Here is a 22,742-nt window from a genome sequence, read left to right as displayed (position 1 = left end):
TCTACGCGCTGCAGAGCGTGCCCTTCCCGATCCCGGAGCACATATTTAAAACAGTGGAGGCGGAGCAGTGCTCCTTATTGTGGAGTGAAGGGCAGCCTAGAATAGCACTTAAAAAACTGCAGAGGGGGCCGTACGAGGGTGGATTGGCGGTGCCAGACATTCGCCTTCACTACTGGGCGACACAGTTGGTCAACATAAACGGCTGGGTATTTGCCCCGATGGAGGAACCAGCGTATCAAGTGGACCGCATGGCCCTGGGAGAAGATTCATATCTGGCGGCCTTGTACTCTAAATCTAGACGCAACCAGACCCTGCCCCCTCAGACGGCGATTGTGATAGAGGTGTGGAAGAGGGCAATGAAATCACTGGGGTGGAATGCAAAACTTACAGCACAGACGCCCTTGTGGAAAGGTGACTATCTTCGGGAGGTAGTGAAACTGCGAGACTTGCGCCAATGGAGTCTGATAGACATAGACACGCTGGGGGATATATTCTGAAAGGGAGACTTGGTGGACTTCATAACTTTGCAGAAGGAGTTCCATATGGGCGACGGGGAATTCCTGCACTATCAACAATTAAAGCACGCCATGCACACACACCTGAAGCGGGGGGACCAGCTGCCCGAGTACGCTCCATTTGAAGACAGACTATTGTTCGACCCTATGATTGACAAAGCTATCTCTCTCACCTATAAAAAGCTGGTCAATAATCTCCCAGACATCTTGGGCTCACTTAGGGAGAAATGGGAGTCAGACCATGGCCTATTGGAAGATGACGACGGGAATGAGGCCTTGCAGTGTCCCAGAGAGGTAGCGATCCGGGCTAGATTCAGGCTGGTACAGCTGCGTATCCTTCATAGGTCCTACACCTCACGGGCGCTGCACTACAGGATGGGATTTGCAGTTTCCCGGTTCTGTCTACGGGGCTGCTGGGAAGAGGGCTCCTTCTTCCACATCCTTTGGGATTGCCCCAACTGCAGGAAATCATGGAAGAAGTAATTGGGGCGGAGGTACCGCTAGAGGCAAGGTGGCATATCTTAGGGGTGACAACGGATGTTACCTGGCCCAAGGGAGACAAGGTGTGGCTGGCCCTCGCCAGTATGGTGGCCAAGCGAAACATAGCCCGACTTTGGGGAGTGACTTGGTGCCAAAGGTGGAAGGATGGCAGAGGGACCTGGATTGGTGCCAGAGGGCAGAGAAGGTAATCTATGACAGCCGGGGTTGTCCCAAGAAATGGGAAAAGGTATGGCGGGCGTGGAGGCGTTACAGGGGAGACTGGCTGAGCACCCCTGAGGGTTCACCACTGGTTTAACGGGGCCTCGCGTGGAATCCACTCCCTGACACACACCCCTCGTGGTTTCTTGCTAAACCCAATGGTCTGTAAGACCACCCACCAGCAAGCACAGAAGGGAATGGCCCTGTGGTGAGGGAGGGTGGAAGGGGAGGGGGGGGGTTGGGCCAAATGGGGGGGGATCTGAGCAGAGAGGGTTAGGAACGCTTTTGGAGAACTTTACATCTTGTACAGGGCACGCTAGGAGGGTAGACCACCACGGAACTCATCTAATGATTTTTCGATTTGTATACTGTAAATGTGCCAATGAATTCCCACTGCTGCTAGATGTGTATTGAAATGGAGTGGTTATGTTTTAATAAAAAGACTTTTAAAAAAAAAGTTAGTTTTTCAGGAATCCTTGGGAAGTTAAACTGAGCTCAGCTCGTGGCTCAGTTGATGCCAACATTCGTACGTGTTTGTGGCTGCTATATAATGTCAGGTCACTTTAAAACATACCTCTGCTCTGTCAAACACAACATCTTATGCTAAGAGCCGTGCCCCCTGTGTATTTCCTCATGCATGCCAGGGCTTCTGCGATATTTCAAGTCGGTGAAAATACAAGTTAGTTCTACTTAAGTGTGAGAGGCAGTTGTGCTCTCTGCTGAAATAAATTTTAGAGTTTGCTGCCGGGTGTGCTTGTTGAATGACAGTGTGGTGAAATCTAACCTTATTTAATATTTAAAATTCAGCATTTGTCACCATGACTTCTGATGTATCAAGTTTCACATGGTTGGCGAGAATGAACCTGGGTCTGTTGTCATACCATAAGTAAACAGCAAAGTAAGTTAGACCTTCTACATGAAAGGCAGTTTCAGGGTTCTGTAGGACCATATTTAGTTATTATTTATAAAGGTATTGTTTTCGTAATGCCAAATCGGTCCCAGACAAGTTTTTTAATTTTTTTAATTAATTGACGGGCTCTTTGTGAAATGATTATAGTTGCTATTGGGGAATATAAAACCGAAATATAACCTCTGTTTATTCCACATCATCATGACATATGAGGTAATTTCAGAATCAAGCAAAATTACGTCAAACACGTATCCATCCTGTAGGATGGACAACAGAGATGATAGCTACTATTAATGGACTGACTGGAGTCTTACAAGTGAATTTGCAGAGTGCATTCAAATCCCACCTTTCATTGCACAGTCCACTGAGCTAACTTTCTAGCATTCCCAGGGAGTTGACATGTCATAGGTATGCATTAAATTCAGGACTGGTAATCTTAAGAGCAGGGTACGTGACAGAAGCAGGCTCATGAAAATCCTGGTCAAAGCCCTATTCGTGATTCTTTAATGCAAACCTCAAGCAGAATGCAAGGCTGGAAGACCTTAGCCGCATAAAACTTTGCCAGAACTTCTTTTCAGGATACATAGACAAAAATGAAAGTCTGGGCTTTGTTCCTGAAACCCCAGAGAGTCCGGCTTTGGCTAGAATGCCAGGTTTACCTCACTGACGAACTTCTAGTCATGGGGCTTGTCAAGACAGGGCAGCCAGAGTATCTTCCCAGAATGTCTATTCAGGTTGCCTGACAGAAATGTAATCAAGTTATCTTGAGTTTTTGTGAAGCGCGTGTTGCTGATTTTCGGACACTATAAAGCCCTTTGAGTAAGGGAGACCAAGGCATAGTAACCTACTAATTTTGGTCTGGGGCTGTGGACAAAAGATATTCTTTTCCGATTTGTCCTGAGCCCATTACACTTCCATGCAGTGCCCACTGGTCACAGCCAGCTGCACCCATTTGAAACCACGGGACTCAACGTAGACCATGCCCAATGCATGTACTTTAGTCATGCCCTGCTTCCACTGCTCTCAGTTTCTCTGGGCATCACCATACTGAGTGCTTTGACTATGCTCTGTCCCTGCTCCACAACACCACCTCAAAAAGTGTGTGTGTGTTTTTATTGTTTGTGGTCCAAAATGTGCACATTGTGCAACATACTTGTTAGCACCATATGTGGATGCTGCTCTAAAACACTTTTAGGCTGAGGAAAGGGAACCCTGTCCCCTTTAGTTTATGCTCATGGCCCCCAGTGGATAAGATCTACTATTTTTCCACCAATACAGGTCCCAATAAAGGAATTTGCACAAAGGGCCTTCCCAACCTGCGAGTGGTCTGTATTCAGCTCTGCATAGCGAATCTTATTGAGAGTTCAGTTTAAGTTTTCACACAGGAATATATATATATATATATATATATATATATATATATATATATATACTAGCAGCCCGTCCCAGCATTGCCTGGGGCAGAAAGGGGCTGGGGGCAGTACACCCGCTCCTGCCCGACTCCCTCCCGCACTGACTCCCTCCCGCCCGACTCACTCGCGCCCCCCTCCCGCCCGACTCACTTGTGCCCCCCTCCCGCCCCGACTCACTCGCGCCCCCCTCCCGCCCGGACTCACTCGGGCTCCGACATTTTCATTTACTGCTGCCTCCTTCTTGCCTCCCCCTGCATCACACCGTTTAACTTTCCCTTTCCTTACCTGTGCCGCCGCTCCTCACTGCACAGCCGCTCGTCACTGCACCACCCTCCTCCTTCGTCATCACGCACGTCGCGTAGCGGCCAGCGCTAGGTCCCGGCCAGCGCTACTTTCAGGGGACTACTTTGTTTACAAACTTAATTTTTTTAATTTACTTTTTTTTTAAATTTATATAGCCTATGTCCATCTACACACCCTGACATTTTCATAGATGTATCGGGTGTGTAGATTGGCGCTGTGGTTCCTGAGTTTACCTAGCCAAAAGGTGCAAGTTCTCTCTTTATAATAGTAGTATAGATATAGATATATATATATATATTCAATCAAAACAGGTAGCCTTAACAGAAGCTCTGCCACACAAAGTTTTTCAATGAGCACGTTTATTTTAATCCATTTCACTGCTCGCTTCCCGGCAGATTTCAGAGTCTCCTTCGAACATAAAAGCCTGACGCGTTTCAGGGATGACCCTTTCCTCAGAGGCAATGTTCATGAAAGTCAATCAAACAGTTCCTGGTAGTGTCTACTCAAATAGCTCTCACCCTCCTCTATGGGCGTGTCTCAGGCGCACTGCATCCTGGGCTTTGTAGTGCGCTGTCCTTTAACCCACAGTGGGGCTGCTTCTTCAACCTTGCAATTTGAAACCAATGTTCTCCCAGTGGAGCGAGGAGGGCACTGGAACCTGACTGGAAGTGCACTTGCAGCAATGAATTCGTGTCCAAGGCAGCACCACCTGCGTTGGCACTGCGCCTGCCTTGGTTCCATGACTGCAAGCTCCTACCAAAAGCCTGCATGGACCCTCATTAAAGGTGGGACTTCCTTTCCGACTGGGCAACAGCCGAAAATATTCAATCAAAACAGGTAGCCTTAACAGAAGCTCTGCCACACGAAGTTTTTCAATGAGCACGTTTATTGGAATCCATTTCACTGCTCGCTTCCCAGCAGATTTCAGAGTCTCCTTCGAACATAAAAGCCTGACGCGTTTCAGAGATGACCCTTTCCTCAGAGGCAATGTTCGTGAAGGTCAATCAAACAGTTTCTGGTAGTGTCTACTCAAATAGCTCTCACCTGCCTCTATGGGCGCGTCTCAGGCGCACTGCATCCTGGGCTTTGTAGTACGCTGTCCTTTAACCCACAGTGGGGCTGCTTCTTCAACCTTGCAATTTGAAACCAATGTTCTCCCAGTGGAGCGAAGAGGGCACTGGAACCTGACTGGAAGTGCACTTGCAGCAATGAATTTGTGTCCAAGGCAGCACCACCCGCGTTGGGCTGCGCCTGCCTTCGTTCCATGACTGCAAGCTCTTACCAAAAGCCTGCATGGACCCTCATTCAAGGTGGGACTTGTTTCCCCACTGGGCAACAGCCGAAAATATTCAATCAAAATAGGTAGCCTTAACAGAAGCTCTGCCACACAAATTTTTTCAATGAGCACGTTTATTTGAATCCATTTCACTGCTCGCTTCCCAGCAGATTTAAGAGTCTCCTTCGAACATAAAAGCCTGGCGCTAGGTCCCGGCCGGGGCTACTTTCAGGGGACTACTTTGTTTACAAACTTAATTTTTTTAATTTACTTTTAAAAAAATGTATATAGCCTATGTCCATCTACACACCCTGACATTTTCTTAGATGTATCAGGTGTGTAGATTGGTGCTGTGGTTCCCGAGTTTACCTGGCCAAAAGGTGCAAGTTCTCTCTTTATAATAGTAGTATAGATATAGATATATATATATATATATTCAATCAAAACAGGTAGCCTTAACAGAAGCTCTGCCACACGAAGTTTTTCAATGAGCACGTTTATTTTAATCCATTTCACTGCTCGCTTCCCAGCAGATTTCAGAGTCTCCTTCGAACATAAAAGCCTGACGCGTTTCAGGGATGACCCTTTCCTCAGAGGCAATGTTCCTGAAGGTCAATCAAACAGTTCCTGGTAGTGTCTACTCAAATAGCTCTCACCTGCCTCTATGGGCGCGTCTCAGGCGCACTGCATCCTGGACTTTGTAGTACACAGTCCTTTAACCCACAGTGGGGCTGCTGCTTCAACCTTGCAATTTGAAACCAATGTTCTCCCAGTGGAGCGAAGAGGGCACTGGAACCTGACTGGAAGCGCACTTGCAGCAGTGAATTTGTGTCCAAGGCAGCACCACCCGCGTTGGGCTGCGCCTGCCTTCGTTCCATGACTGCAAGCTCTTACCAAAAGCCTGCATGGACCCTCATTCAAGGTGGGACTTGTTTCCCCACTGGGCAACAGCCGAAAATATTCAATCAAAATAGGTAGCCTTAACAGAAGCTCTGCCACACAAATTTTTTCAATGAGCACGTTTATTTGAATCCATTTCACTGCTCGCTTCCCAGCAGATTTAAGAGTCTCCTTCGAACATAAAAGCCTGGCGCTAGGTCCCGGCCGGGGCTACTTTCAGGGGACTACTTTGTTTACAAACTTAATTTTTTTAATTTACTTTTAAAAAAATGTATATAGCCTATGTCCATCTACACACCCTGACATTTTCTTAGATGTATCAGGTGTGTAGATTGGTGCTGTGGTTCCCGAGTTTACCTGGCCAAAAGGTGCAAGTTCTCTCTTTATAATAGTAGTATAGATATAGATATATATATATATATATTCAATCAAAACAGGTAGCCTTAACAGAAGCTCTGCCACACGAAGTTTTTCAATGAGCACGTTTATTTTAATCCATTTCACTGCTCGCTTCCCAGCAGATTTCAGAGTCTCCTTCGAACATAAAAGCCTGACGCGTTTCAGGGATGACCCTTTCCTCAGAGGCAATGTTCCTGAAGGTCAATCAAACAGTTCCTGGTAGTGTCTACTCAAATAGCTCTCACCTGCCTCTATGGGCGTGTCTCAGGCACACTGCATCCTGGACTTTGTAGTACACAGTCCTTTAACCCACAGTGGGGCTGCTGCTTCAACCTTGCAATTTGAAACCAATGTTCTCCCAGTGGAGCGAGGAGGGCACTGGAACCTGACTGGAAGCGCACTTGCAGCAGTGAATTCGTGTCCAAGGCAGCACCACCTGCGTTGGCGCTGCGCCTGCCTTGGTTCCATGACTGCAAGCTCCTACCAAAAGCCTGCATGGACCCTCATTCAAGGTGGGACTTGCTTCCCGACTGGGCAACAGCCGAAAATATTCAATCAAAACAGGTAGCCTTAACAGAAGCTCTGTCACACAAAGTTTTTCAATGAGCACGTTTATTGTAATCCATTTCACTGCTCGCTTCCCAGCAGATTTCAGAGTCTCATTCGAACATAAAAGCCTGACGCGTTATATATCCAAAGCTCCTGATACACCAACAACACGAGTCACTCAAAAGCGGGTGCTGTTACGCGGCGGTGCCCCGCGTCATAAATATTTGCTCCAATTCCTCTCGAATACCCAGCCGGGTCAGGAGAAAATACAGCACTCACAGGGTTTTTTAGCAGTCAGCAAAGGATTTATTCACAGAACAAACGCGTTTCGGGAATGAATCCCTTCGTCAGTGTTCACATCTGAACGCGCTGCGCGGCATCTTTATCTTTGTTCACTGGAGTCATTGAAACAAAACGGACATCAACAAACATTTGCGTTCGCGCGCCATCTTTGAATATGCATTTCATATCATTTTTACAGTAATTGTTTCAGTGAAAAGTTCCAGCGTTTGATCACGCCGTGTATCGGCTAACACAATGAGTATAATTAAGTGTTAAAACACTCATGAGGACTTTTAAGTTTCATTTGCCTGGACATCGATTTTCTGGGAAACAGACGCTATGGATTAATTATGGCGTCCAACGAAATGTATTCATCGTAAATTAAATCCCAGTGAAGTTATTGAAGTATCAGGAGGTGCAGTCCGATTGTCAAAATTGGGTTGGAGGAATAAGAGTGATGTGATCAAACTTAAAAGTGGTCAAAAAGAATTGATGTCTGAGCATAATGATCATAATTCTGTTTCTCTAGCTGATAGTTTTTGGTACGATCTAACAACCAGAAATGAGAGTAAGGCTTGTAATAATAGTTCAGAGTTTTGTGTTCCTTCAAGTTCTAAAAGGGACAGTCACCAGCCTAATGAAACTACTAATGTTGCTTTGGAAACAAACGGAGATTCATGCTTATGCTATGCTATGGGTACTTATAATGCGCGCAGCTGCTCCAGCAAAGGAGCGTCCCGGCGCAAGACAAGGTAGAACACAGCATCGCTAAAATAAAGGAATAAAGGTTCGATTTTGCACCTTTGAGTACTGATGAGTCAAATTCTCAAGGTACAGGGGAGGTTGAACATATATGAGTCTGAATGTTCTCAATATGAGCAGAATGTGTTATTTTCTCCTAGAACAGGTGAATCCTCAAGTACGAGTTCTGGAAGAGTTGTACAAATTCCCTGCAAGCTTAGAGATTTTATTATGTATTGAACCTTCATCTTGGTTTATTGTAAAAAAAGGGAGATGTTGTAATTCCCTTTAAAGTGCTGCAGTCAGCATTCCAGTTTATCTGCCTCCTCTCTCCTTCCCCCCTCCCTCCTCCTTACTCATTGGTTCCTTCTCCGTTCACGTCACACTTCTTGTCATCCTCCCCATTGTTTGAGTGCCGCCTGTCATTCCTAGCCCCAGCTGTCTGTGTTATCGGTCCCGCTCTGGCGGGCCTTTGTAATAAGTAAATAAGTAAATAACTTATTCCTATTTTGTGTCTTAATGTACAAACTGACACTTCAGGTCCGTTTTCTATGTCTGTTCATTCGCGTATTCGGAACCATAGAGCCGCATCAGAAGAAAACTTAGCAATAAATGGGAGCACGAACCGTCGGGCTGTGCAGACCATTCAAGTGAAAATATCAGGGATTTGAGGCCTACAGTGCTCTTCTTTGCCAGAGTAACGCCGAATACAACATTTTCTAGCTCTCGCGACAAGAATTTTAGATTCTATTAAGGACACGGAGGTGAGGATTATGCTTTCTCATTTCTTTACTGCACAAACACCAGCCAATGAAAGTAGAACTACAATGGTAAAAAACAACATTTCCCATGAGGCTTTGAACCACGCCTCCAATAACAGTAAACCAATCACAGTAGTAACAAGCATATAAAGTATAGAGACACTAATCTGGCCTCCTCTTTCTTTGCGCGAACAGTCTTGTCATAGTGAACAAAGTCTTTAACTCTCAACGGAGAGAACAGTTCCTTAGGAATTCTCAACGGAGAAAAGATCCAAAATCACAAAGAATCATCTTCCACCAGGAAGGTACAGCAGCACAATCCACAGAAGGCAATTAACTTTTGTTGGAGTCATTTCCTGAAAACAGAAAAAGAAGGATTGAGAAAAGAAGCCCACGAACTACATTTCTCAGAGGGTAGGTACAAAGTTGTTAAACAACATCATTTCAAACAACTTTACAGTTATAACTGTCCCAACGGGTGAGATAATCCTCGCCTCAGTGTCCTTAATAGAATCTAAAATTCTTGTTGCGATAGCTAGAAAATTTTGTATTGTATGGCAGGACTGGAGGCTTCTGATTATGCTGGTTCAAAGCTCATCAATCAAGCTCATCAATCACAGCATCAGAAACATGAGGAATAGGTTTATAATAAAACACTTTAAACATTGAATCCGAAGACCAATCCGCCGCTTTGAGGATATCCTCCAAGCGGGAACCTAATAAATAGGCTTTGGAAGCCATCGCACCTCTAGCTGAATGAGCACCATAAGCAGATATATCAATGCCCGCCTCTGACATGATCCATCTAACCCATCTGGCTAAAGTAGCCGCAGCGACTGGTTTGAAGGGTTTTTGAACACTGATTAGCAACTGACCTAAAGGATCAACCCTGTGTGCAATAGTACGCTCCTCATAACATTTGAGACACTGCAACACACATAGCTTGCTCTTATGTGGAAAGGCGGGGTATTCCACTGAGCGTGACATGGTCTTAGTTCGTCGTGTGATAACAAAGGAGACACCCTGAGGAGAAAACATCCTACCAGCTAAATCTAAAGCTCTAACATCTGAAACTCTGCGACATGAAATGAGACACAATAGCATAGTGAGCTTGGCAGAGAGCTGTTTTAAAGACAAATCACCATTATTGGGCCAGGATTCCAACAAATTAAGCACCTTTGTAACATCCCACATTGTGGAATACCTGGGCCGAGGAGGATTGGCCACACGCACACCTTTAAGCAACTTACAAACTAAGGGGTGCATCCCCACAGGCTTACCCTCGATGTGGTCGTGACCAGCAGAAATTGCAGACCTAAAATTATTAACCGACCTGTAAGCCAGGCCTGAAGCTGCACGTTCAGACAAAAAATTCAATACCTCAGTCACATTTGATCCCACAGGATCCACCTGCCCACCCACCTCTTCCAAGAGGCAGAGTATCGCTTCCGGGTGGAAGGAGCCCACTCTTGCTGCATAAAGCCGGAAGCTTCTAGTGAAAGACCTGCAAGGCATTCATGTCTCCGGAGAGCGTCCACACCATTAAGGTCAATTGATTCTGCAGGATCAACGGATGACAAGCTCCTACTGAGTCCTGCAGAAGCGTCGGGAAGACTGGGAGCCGGAATGGAAGATCCACAGACAACTCCAACAGTGTGGGAAACCACGACTGAGTCGACCAAAACGGAGTCACCAACGCCGCCACTCTCGGGATCAGCGCAAACGGGGGGAAGGCATAATTCCTCCATTGCCCTCAAGGGTGAAGGAACGCGCCCGTTCCCATCGCCATCGGATCCGGTCTCCAACTGTAAAACTGGGGGAGATGGGCATTGAGGCGAGAGGCAAACAGGTCGACCTGACATGGGCCTCGCATAGTCATGATCTGAAAAAAAAGTGATGGGTGAAGTCTCCAATCGCTGAAGTCTCGGAGAAATCAGGAATTCCAATCCGCCACCTGGTTGAATTTCCCCAGAAGGTATTCTGCCACCACAGAGATCTTGCGATCCAGGCAGAAATGCCAAAACTCCTTTGCAATGTGGATCAGCATTCGGGACTTTGTCCCCCCTAATCGGTTGATGTATCTCACCACTGAGACATTGTCCATTCGAAGGAGAATACAACAATTGCTCTTCAGCGGTGAGACAGACCTGATGGCAAAGGACCCTGCCAAAAACTCTAGACAGTTTATGTGTAGTGTAAGCTCGTCTGCTGACCATCGTCCTCCTGTGGTATAATCTCCACAGCGAGCGCCCCAGCCCCATTGACTGGCGTCCGATTCGACTACCACATCCGGGGCTGCGCCGAAGATGGCTCGGCCATTCCAGGCTGACATGTGTTCCAGCCACCACTGGAGTTCCTCCCGGGCCTCTGGGGAAAGAGGAATTAGGTGATCGTAGTGAAATTTCCTCTGCAGATAAAAGATTTTCAGTCTCTGAAGGGCCCTGTAGTGTAAGGGACCGGGGAAAATGGCTTGGATTGACGAGGCCAGGAGGCCCACAATCCTCGCTAACACACGCAAGGAAATCTTCTCCTTGGTCAAAGTGGATGCTATTTTCCTTTTGATGGACCTGATCTTGTGAAGGGGAAGGAGCAGTTGAGCCGCAACAGAGTCTATCAGGAAACCTAGGAATTCCATCTGCTGATTCGGTATCATCACCGATTTCTTGGTGTTGATGACGGACCCCAGATTCTGTAGCAGGGACGTTGTCCACTCCAAGTGAGTGAGAAGAAGGGACCGTTCTTGGGCTAGGTTGAGCATGTCGTCCAAGTACACAATGAGGTGCACTCCCATCTCTCGCAGACGCGAGACCACAGGTTTGAGAATCTTGGTGAATACCCAAGGGGCTGAAGACAGGCCAAAGGGAAGCACCCTGTAACGATACCATATCGCCCTCTCCAAGGAAACTGTAAGAATTTTTGATGAGAGGGGCAGATGGGGACTGTCAGATAGGCATCTTTTAGGTCTAAGCGGACCATCCAGTCGTTCTCAAACAGGAGGTCTCGTAAAAGATGGATACCCTCCATCTTGAAGTGGCGATAAGTGACATAGGGATTGAAGTCTCTTAAGTTTAGAACCAAGCGTTGGCCGCCACCCTTCTTATGTACCAGGAAGACGTTGCTGCAGAATCCTTTGGGGATGAAGGGTCCGACAGCAATAGCCCTCTTTTGTAACAATTCTTCCAGTTCTGAGTCGATAAAACTCTGTTCTAGACTGGAAAAAAGGAGAGGCTGAGGAGGGAAGGGTTGAAGGGGACATTCCAACATCTCTATGTGATAACCTTGGACAGTCTGCAGTATCCAAGCATCTGAAGTGAGACACGTCCAATTCCTTACAAAATGACGCAATCTGCCTCCTAAAGGGACCAAGGGGCACATTTGACTTACCGGAGGACTGATTGTCAAATTTTTTGTAGCCTCTGTTAACCCCTCCATTATAGCGACCTCTGAAGCCGCGGGATCTCGACGGGTAGAAGCCAGCCTGGTCTGGTTCCTGTGTATAGCCTCTGCCCCGTCTAGGGGCGTAACCTTGTTGAGGACTGGTATTCGAGTAGCGGCCGGTCGAGCGTCCTCTGCCACGGCCGGCCCTATTAGAGACCTGGTGCAACACCCTCTTCAAGGAGGCTTGAGACTTATCCAAGAATGCAAAGGTATCGACAAATTTAGCAATGTCTTTTACAAAGTTGTCCCCAAACAACTGTCCTTCCGCCAAAGGACCCGGCTCCGACGAAGCCAATTCAACCAACTGGGGATCAATCCGGAGTAAGACTGACTTCCGTCTCTCAGAAGCTAGAGCGCAGTTGGCGTTACCCAACATGCAAATGGCCCGTTGCGCCCAACCCGCAAGGACTTCACGGTGGATGGCATCACCCATCTCTTGAGCCTGGAGGGCCAGCTCCAGTATCTTGGCCAAAGGCCCCGAAAGGTCAAGGACCTTATCCTGGCACGCTCTGAGCGCGCAATCAATTCCTTTTTTGGGGTCTTTCTTGTATTTTTTGAGGAAAGTAGTCATGGAAGGGTCGATGTCTGGGGTAACGGCCACCTTATGGGCCAAGTCGGGACGGGGGCACTCGGACTTAAGGCGAGCTCTCACCTCTTTATCAAAACCTTTACAGAGGTGAGACTCCAGGTATTCCGCCACAGCTGGGGGGGGAACCCAATCAGAGGACCTAGGATGTATAATGTCCGTTGGGTCAAAGGAGAAGGGCGAGGGAGTGACAGAAGGGGAGGCATGCTTGCGTTTCTTAGAGCGCTTGCGGGGCGCAACATCTGAGGAATCTGTGTCCGTATCCGTGTCAGTGGTGGTGTCTTTAGGAGGGGGGGAGGGTGGGCAGGACGGCAAGGACTTTTCGCCAGCGGAAGACTCCTTGGATTTGTAAATTTTATCATAGGACTGGGCATGGGGCCAGGACGGGTCAAGAGCCACCTGTTTAGGGAGAGGGGGATGTGAATGATCTTGGCCAGGAAGAGGGAGTGGCTTACCAGGGACCAGCAGTTCCAATTTTTTGGCTAATGGAAGCAGGGCTGAGGAGAGGGCCTTATCAAGCTTAGCGTCCAGCTTCTTGTCAATTATATCCTCCATAGACTTCTCCTCGTAATATTCGTCATTGCCCTGGTAATCGCATGCAGTGCCCTCCTCTTCGGAGTACTCAGTATCTGCCATATTCACAAGGGACCTCTTAATCCCACTATAAATCCCCAGAGGGAAGCAGAATTGCCAGCCCAGTCAGGGGCGTCGATTTGGGGAAGTGCCAGGCGCAGGAGCCAGAAATACCAAGAATATCAAAGTACAAAGTCCAATTCCAGGACTACTGGAGGGAAAACCAACCCAAATCAGGCAGAAAAGGGTTGCCAAAAATTACCCCACTTCCTCTGTCGGCCCCTCAGCTCCTGGCCAAACTGCGTGGAGTCCTCTTTCATCCGGGGCTAGAGCGTCCGTTCGGCACCAACTAGGGGCTGCGCGCGCACACAGGCGTGCGCAAGACCCCGAAGACGCACGCCGGGCCTCAGCCGGGCGTCTACATGCGCCTCCTTCCCCGAGGGGGGGGGGGGCTAAGTCCCTCCGGATCGCGACCGCGATCAACAGCGGTCACAGCCGCGAGCAGCGATTAGGGGCACAGGGAAGCCTACGGGCGCTACAGCGCTCCACCTAAATACACAGGGACACGGAGCGGGCAAGAGCAGCAGTGCTCTGAGATCGGGAAGGAAGGGACGCCGACCGCGGCGTTAACAAACGAGGCGCAACAGCGCGGCAACTCTAACAGGCAACAGAAGCATCAACATCACAATAAATGGTACATCGTAATAGCAATGATATAAATAGCACGATCCGATCATGAAAAACATGCGCCTGGGGCGAATTCTTATAATCTAAAGTCATACAAGCATATAAAGTAAGGAGCACTTATCTGGGCTGCGGAGCAGCAAAGAAAGAGGAGGCCAGATTAGTGTCTCTATACTTTATATGCTTGTTACTACTGTGATTGGTTTACTGTTATTGGAGGCGTGGTTCAAAGCCTCATGGGAAATGTTGTTTTTAGGTCTCGCTAGACCTATTGTTACCGAGTTCCTTGTGAAGCGACCTAGATCTGGCCACGAGCGCCGATTACATCTCGTGGACGCGCCCCCTCTGGCCCCGCCCCCCCCAGCCGTGCACATCTCTTGCTCCAACTTTGCACAGCCAGTCAGCCTTTCAATCGCGCGCGCGCACACACACACACACACACACACGCACACACCACACACCATACGCACACACCATACACACCTCACACACAGGTGCCAAGCCCCACTTACCGCCTCAGCCGCCTCTCCTGACTTCTGCTGCCATCCACTCTGAGGGCGCAGGCTTCTCTCAAAGTCGGAAGTCCCGCCCCACGACTGCCGTGAGCGTGCACATCCCGAGACCGGAAGTTCGGGAGAGTGCACGCTCGCGGCTTTTTTTTAATGTGCAAATGATCCTTTCACGGCCGTGCAGCTTTACTGCTGCGCAGCCAATGCTTGTTTTTTGTGCGTGTGTTTGTCTGTCATTGTTACCTCGTCTTTTCAGCAGCACACGCAGCAGTTTACAGCTCGGGGCAGACAATCTCGCCTTTTATTTATCTTATGGCAAAACGTAACTATTTCCCAGCACATCAAGGTACACTAGTGGGGGGACATACCCACATGCCAATTCAAATTGTCCTCGGCAGGGAAAATGTTCTTCGGAGCAGTGAGAGAAATAACGCCGGGCCTGTGCACCAAATAGCTTTTAATTTGGGGATTAAGCAAATCGGGCTATTACGGAAGCATGGTGGGGGGCGGAGGAGGCAGCGCTTCGGTGCAACGACGTGAGGTGGTGGGTTTAATTTGCTTGTTCTTCTATGTTCACAGCGTCGTGTCACTGGTCCATTAGACATAGAAGGGGGACAACTTTATTCGTGAGCCTTCGGCCTGGTACTGGGGTGGAGTGGTGACGTTTCTCTGCACAGCCGCGGCCGTTGAAATTGTGACGCCCAACAGAGGCAGGCGCCTGGGTGGAGCTCCCAGTTCCTATGTTCTCCGTGCACAGCCTTGTTGTGTCAGTCCGACGGCGCGCCCGGGAATGCCAGGCTCTTGCTTTGCGGGATGTATTAGAACACACTGGCCTCGTCCAGATGGATGCTGTTGGGAGTCTGGCAGAAAGCGGCTCTAAAGCAGGCCTAGTAGCGGCCCAGCGGCTGCGGGAGCTGCTGGGCCTCGGTTTACATCACACACAGTGAGCTAGGGCTTGACCTGGGACTGGAACCTGCATACTTCCCTTCCTGGGCGCTTCTGCTGGTGACCGCGCTGCTGCTCAGTCTGATATTCTTTGTCGCGGCCTGCGCAAGCAGGAGGAAGAGCCGGGCCAGCCCGACTGAAGATGTCAGAAAAGTCTCAGCGGGGTCCAAGAGCACTAAGAGCGAGGAGGCCAGGAAGAAGAGCAAGAGAAAGGTCCCCGAGAAGAGTAAGGTGAAGGTCTAAGACAAAGTAGCTTTGGTACACTTATTTAATAGAGCCTCCTTTTCAGGAGTATTCCGCATTTATTTTTGGTACAGATATGGCTAGTTTTGAGTGTAAAATGTATGCTTGTAGTGCAGTATATTTCAATGGGACTTTGAAGGGAAGAGCCAGTTAAACGTAGCAGGGCCCCAATTGCAAGTGTAAATGAGATGTATCTCTGCAGTAGTACTCTTGCTTTGGAGGTGATGATATACGGGGGCAGTTTGGTCCTGCCTTATTGGTATAATGGGTCTCGGGTAGTTTGGGGCTACCTTATCGGTGTGATGGATCTAGTAAACTAGTCCTAAGCGTTTGAAAGTGTTAAAAGCTGATTTTGGGTGGGTGAGTGGCAAGGCATAAAAGCAAGTGGCTTTTTTCAATCAAAGCAAATGGAATTTGTTCTCCAGTTTGTTAATTTGCTTCCAAAGATCCACCATTGGACAGTTATTTTGGGTGACAGTGAACATATTTGACCACGCATGGGACAAGGCCAGTGTTCAGTAAATCTCTGCATGTTAGCGAGTGGTACGGCTGCTTTTAGGGGAGGAGGTTCATAGTGGAATTCTAAACAGTCCATAGAAATCCAATCCGACCGGTGTCAGGATGCGGCACCTCTTTAAATGCGCACCAGGTCATAGGTGTTTGAAAATATAGCTGTACCCATCCCTAAACAACCCCCCTCGTCCCTCTTTATTATGCCCTAGTTGTGATGCGCACATGTTTGATTCAGAAATTAGGTATGTGTTAGTTAGCGAGCATGTGAAGGATTCCTGTGGTTTACCCTTGTGAGTGTGGCAGATCGGTTTCTTCCACTTTCAGGCCTTCACCAGTTCGTCTTCCTTTAGGATTCCATACCAAGATAGGTAACATTGATGTAGTCCTCAGCAGTGTGCAGTCAACAGTATAGTATTTCAGCATCTGTGGTCCTGTCAGGATTCGTTTCTGTTTTTAATTAAACAAATTTTGGGGTATTTTTACCATTCAATTTGAGATACCGTTGTTCTACTTACATTTAGGTGAACGAGCTAACAAAGTAGGTCTGCCCTGTTCCCATGATGCACTGGGCAAGGGACAGACTAATTTGCATATAGCCAGGTTCTGAGCTGGGATGGTGCAGAGAGCTAAAAAACGGTGATGGATAAAGCCCTGATCTTTCGACTGGGTAAGAGTGGTCTGCTTAATTCAGACACTCTGTTCATCACCACCCCCTTTTCAGAATCGTCGTGTCAGCTAAAGCATTTCAATAACAAGAGATCCCCATGCTCCGGTCAAAAGTGAAAGCGGACTGTGCTTATTTTTATTGAAATGCTTTAGCTGACACGACCAAATTAGGGTGGTGGAAACTGTATGTAGCACTGAGTCTTTAAAAAATAAACAGGCATGTTTTTATTTTAATATGGAGTCAGAATTGATACTGGTGGATGTCTGTATATTGTGAAGTATCTGTGAAGCAAGTGGGTGGGTGATATTAAAAGAGCTCCTGAGAACAGCAGGTATGGGGAGAGGTTATGCTGTTATCATACTTTATGCAATGTTTTTAACACCCCTTCAGCCCCCTTCCTTGCCCTCCCGTCACCTGTGGACTTCTGCTGGCACATATCAACAAAACCATCATCCGCGTGCAAATGAACAATCATTAAAAATGCAATAGGTCTCACCTTTCATTAAGTTAAAGCCATTTGCTTTGCCATACAATACCATTAGCAAAGCAAATGGCTTTAACTTAATCAAAGGCGAGACCTATTGCATTTTCAATGCTTGTTTACCATTGTAGTTTTACTTTCATTGGCTGCTGTTTGTGCAGTAAAGAAATGAGAAAGCATAATCAGAAGCCTCCGGTCCTGCCATTGAATAAATCTCTTACTTGGAAGACCGCTTCAGCTTAGAAGACAGACTGCGAGCAGTTCTGGGACTGAGGCACAGTATATGCCATGTGTGCCCAGGGTGATGATAGACTCGCATACACTCATAAACATCTTTTCTGAGTTTACAGAAAAAGCATGTAGAGCGGACTGCTACCTAATTGTATTTGCACACATTTCAAAATCCCAAAATAAAATGCATTTTTTTAAATCTATAGTAATGTTTGCTGACTAGTTCTTGCCTCATTAGTCACGTGACATTTTATGTAAGCTGAGCTCAGACGCTCGAGCTGTGGTGATTCTGCAAAGATTGTTATTTTTCCCCCCCGCTTCCTGACAGCCAGCAGCAAACACCGATTCAATTGGGGTGCATGTAATGTAGTGAAAGGCGGCAGGCAGCAAAGGACAATTAATCCAATACGTGGAGCAACAAGGGAATAAAAGCGGCCTCAGGAAGCATATATTAGAGAGATAAGTACCTGCTTTTCCGCACTGAATACAAATGTAATGCAATACAGAGCTCATATTGCTTTGATAATATGCATCCTGATGTAAAAAGTCTTTATTTGTCAGCGCATGTACCAGGACACTTGACTGTCTTAGCAGTCATAGCAATCCCTTGTGGCGGTGGTTGTAGGTCAACTTTATAGTCAAGCTATCTAGGTAGCATGGACTAGCTGCCTCGAGGCTAACTCACGAGGGCATGTGAATCCAGTGTATTACCATTGCAATCCTGTGATATCAAATATAGGGACCCCACACAAGTTATATATTATAAAATATGTGTAATTTTCACCAGAATGATCCCCTGTACTCTTTATGAGTATTGAATCACAAGGGTTTAATAAAGCACTTTTAACAAATTATTCGGGGGACTGCGGTACGGCAGAAGTTGAATCCTACCGGGGTGCAGTCTGCGGACGCTTTGCGTGAAGGTGTGTGGTTGTGTCTCAGTGGCGTGCGCTGGATCTCCTATTGTACAGATTTCAGGAAGCGCTATCAGCAATGGGGACCCCCCCTCCTCAGCAAGTGGTCCTTCACCTGGGGGTATGACCCTACGAACCGGGGACAGTCTACACTAATGCTGTAGAGGACTAAGGACCCGGGGGTAAGCTGCAAATTAGTGACAGAGGGGCTTTGGTTCGTCAGGCATGTGTTGTTTCAGGACAGGGGCAAAGGTCTCTTGGAAGTGGAAGGGGTCCACCTCTCACCTGTCGTTTTGGACTTGTTCCTATTGGACTGACGAGAAGCTCTAAAGAGCAAGGGTTGCAGGTTCCCTAAGTAGCGAAGTGGTGGGGGCCCAGACGGTGACGGTAGCTGCCGGCCGGGCTGTGGCAGAGTTACAGGGCGATCCGGAAGCAGAGAGGTGCAGCACTGTACTTCAGCGGGCACATAGGGGTGCCAGAGCCTAACCTGGAACCTCATGGGAGGTCCAGGAACCCGTGTCGGTGCCCCAGTAGTCCTTTGGGCGGTTGTGTGCCTGTGCAACCGGGGGTTTGCCTAGATATGCCCCGCAAGGGGCGTGAGTAGAGTAATTATCATAATGGCGCAGCAGATGGGTGGTTCGCCACTGTGCTGCTTGGCTCATCAGGCGGGCAGATGGCGAGAATGCGGCCTGCCGTTGGATCGCCCGTAAGATAACCCACCGTGATTACATAATGTTGTATGTAATAAACCTGCAGCAACTTTTCCCAATCTAACACTGGTGTCTGTGTGTTATTTGCGGGATGTTGGGTATGTTGGGGCGGGGGGTTCTGTTGACCTGATGTGACTATGCGGCTGCCCGAGGCCGCCCTGTGGCCATCAGGAGGGCGGGCCCTTAGTCCCAGAGGGCTTCCCCTGCCCCCCCCCTACTCTGGTTCCACTCCTCCCCGGGCAGGAGGCGCCCGGCTGGAGGGTGGGCGGGCTAGTGACGCGCGTCCGGGGCGGCAGGCAAGGCGAGGGGGTATATATCCTCCCCTCGCCATTTTACTAGCCTCTTTGCCACTCCGGACGTCGCGCGTCGGGTCTCGGGACACTGTTTTTTCCTCCCTACCTCTTACCCTGAGTGTCTGCGAAGGGGGAGTACCTGGGGGAACTTTAATGTGTTCTTTTTCGTTGCAGGCGGAGTTACAGGGCGATCCAGAAGCAGAGAGGTGCAGCACTGTACTTCAGCTGGCACATAGGGGTGCCAGAGCCTAACCTGGAACCTCACGGGAGATCCAGGAACCCCAGTAGTCCTTCGGGCGGTTGTGAGCCTGTGCAACCGGGGGTTTGCCTAGATACGCAAGGGGCGTGAGTAGAGTAATTACCATAATGGCGCAGCAGATGGGTGGTTCGCCACTGTGCTGCTTGGCTCATCAGGCGGGCAGGTGGCGAGAATGCGGCCTGCCCTTGGATCGCCCGTAAGATAACCCAGCGTGATTACATAATGTTGTATGTAATAAACCTGCAGCAACTTTTCCCAATCTAACACTGGTGTCTGTGTGTTATTTGCGGGATGTTGGGTATGTTGGGGCGGGGGGTTCTGTTGACCTGATGTGACTAAGGGCCTTGTCACTGCCTCTCTTCATTTGGACGACAGGATGGAGTCCGAGCTGAGACTGGCATGGTGAGCTGTATGTACTTAGAGTGATGTCGAGAAATTACACACCCAGCATTTTAATTATTTTAAATTGAGTACATTTGAAAGCATTGAAAGAATGCCCATCTCGGCATCTGTGGGGGTGATTTTCGCAAGAGCTTTACTCTCATAAAATTGTTTGAAAGGTTGGCACGCTGACACCAGCATCGGAAAGATAGTTGTTGCCACAAAAACTATGCTTGTTTTTTTGGCCCCAAGGGTGGGCCAGGTTAGGAGGGGGCGGGGGGTTACTTTTATTGTATTGCAGGGAAGGGTCCCGGCATGCAGTCAATGGTGAGGAGAAGCGGTGCCCCCTTCTGGAGTCTCACATTGCACCTCCCCAAAGCAGCAGACAAGCTGAGAAGAGGTGCCTCAGGTGGCCTGGAGTGGCGCAGCAGCTCGAAGGAGCAGCCATAAACCATGGTCACAAGTTAACTGCAGCTCAGGTACCATTAATATTTGAAGTAAGTTTTGAATTTTGAGCCCACTGAGAAGGCCACTGCCTAAGCTCCTACACTGCAGGTATCTGTGCCAGCCACTGCAACGGGTCATCCTACCCTTCCTCAACAGGCCCATGTAAAAGGCTTTCTGTAGAAGGCCTGTCCCAATGGCTTTCTGATTTATATACATATTCTATTTACTACAAGTGAAGAGCTACTTGGGAGCACTGGCTGCATGAGAAAATAAATACCCTTGCAGTACAGTATCGGCTTATTCACCTTCCAGTTAACTCTCAGGGCTCCCAAACTTGTGCAGCTCATCCATTTCAGGCATTTACTTCGCAATCCGCTTCTTGTAGTCATGTATATCCTATTATAAATTTGCAGCTGCAACTGGCAAAATGCAAACCAAGAAACGGGACTGGATCATCTTATTGTCCATGAAAATGGCACACTTGAGAGCTCCAGACTCTGTGCAGGTTTATTCTGGATTGAGTGTGTCATGCCACTGACTGTCTCTTTTCCAGCCTAAAACTCTCCATGTTCACAGGGTCTCGGGTACACAGTGGGAAAGGCCGAAGCCTTAGGTACTGAACATGGCAAGCTATCTAGTCTGATGTGTGATTGACACCTTTGGCCTGTGCTACCGCATTAGTCAACAACACTGTGCATTCTGGGACTTATAGCTGGAATATTTTCATCTATAGCTGTACTTAAAAAGTCCCAGAATGCCAAAGCAGGTGCTAAGATGCAAGACTCACTGAGTGTGTCAGATATGACTTGCCCACTTGGCAGCAATCTGATAATGGCAATTGCCACGTCCTGCCAATTCTGCAATTCATATGACATGCCCACCTGTCTCTGAAAGCTTTGCAGGAGTGTACCTTAGGTAAGAGCAGAGATCTGTCATCTTCCACTAAGTTTGCTATTATTTGACCCATGTATAGCTGTTAGAAGCAGTTCGGAACCTGACTCTCATTTGTTCCCATGGCAATGTTACTGCAGTGATAAGAGGGTAACAATGAAATCACTTTGTTTCAGTCTATAAAGAAATGTGTTTTAAAGCTTATTTTAGACTATCAAATCACAAAAAACAAAATAATTTCTGAAATGCATTCCATCCCATGGATGTCATACTTCAGTCCAGTCAGGATAAACTGTCACTCAAAGTGCCACAAGCAAGACATTGAAATGTTACTCATGAGCACACTCAAAATATGGAAATATCACACATAATAAAACTAAAAACTTAGCAGCTAAGAAGTACGCGCTTCAGCTGCCACCTCTGTGTCATATCAAACAATTTTATTTAGACGGTGGATTGTCTGCCCTGGAACTTCTCCATTGCATGGCTCTATGTAACTCTATTGTGCTAAGTATGTTGGATGATTTGCAACTTGTGCACGTATTTGTAATGGTCACAATCAAAGTTCCTATAAACGTACAGCTGGGTCCATAATGTGTGCATTTGCAAGCTTTGTGTTTTGTATCTCTCTGCAGTTATTCAAAGCGGTGTTGCCGAAAGGCATGTGTGCTTTGTTTCTCTTGGTTTTGCAAAAGTTAGAGTGATGGATACAGGTGTATTTACTGCTTTGTAAATGGCATGAATGTCACTCATTTCTTCCACAGATATTCATGCTGCAACACTACCTGGAGAGACTGGCTATCAACAATGCTAGATTTAGATTCCCGCTGCATTATGACTATCCTGTCAGTCTCAACGTAGGCTTTGTTTCTAACTTTTCTTCTTAGGCACCAAGGTCAACATTAGTGTCGAGTTTCACTCCTACTTCTAGGCCTGACCCCCATCCTCCAACCCCCTATGTTGGTCTAAATATTCGTTCTGCTCAGAAGATCTTACCACTCACTAACAGTATGCAGAGTTTCACCTGGCCATATAAACATGTCTGGAGGTATTGCGTGAACGCTTTCTGTGGTTTTGATGGAGTCTGCATTGAGTATTTAGGGTATCTGAACATGGATGACAGTGTCAGTGTGCTTGAGTGGTATTTTTATTGTCTCTAAAGGATACTTTGACTGTGTTTGGTGTTTTTAATAGCTAACTAGGTAATTATGCTGCAATAAGAGATCCTAA

Source organism: Lissotriton vulgaris, chromosome 4_1 (assembly GCF_964263255.1).
Source record: "Lissotriton vulgaris chromosome 4_1, aLisVul1.2, whole genome shotgun sequence".
NCBI classification, from domain to species: Eukaryota; Metazoa; Chordata; class Amphibia; order Caudata; family Salamandridae; genus Lissotriton; species Lissotriton vulgaris.
Note: the sequence above shows the minus strand (reverse complement) of the source record.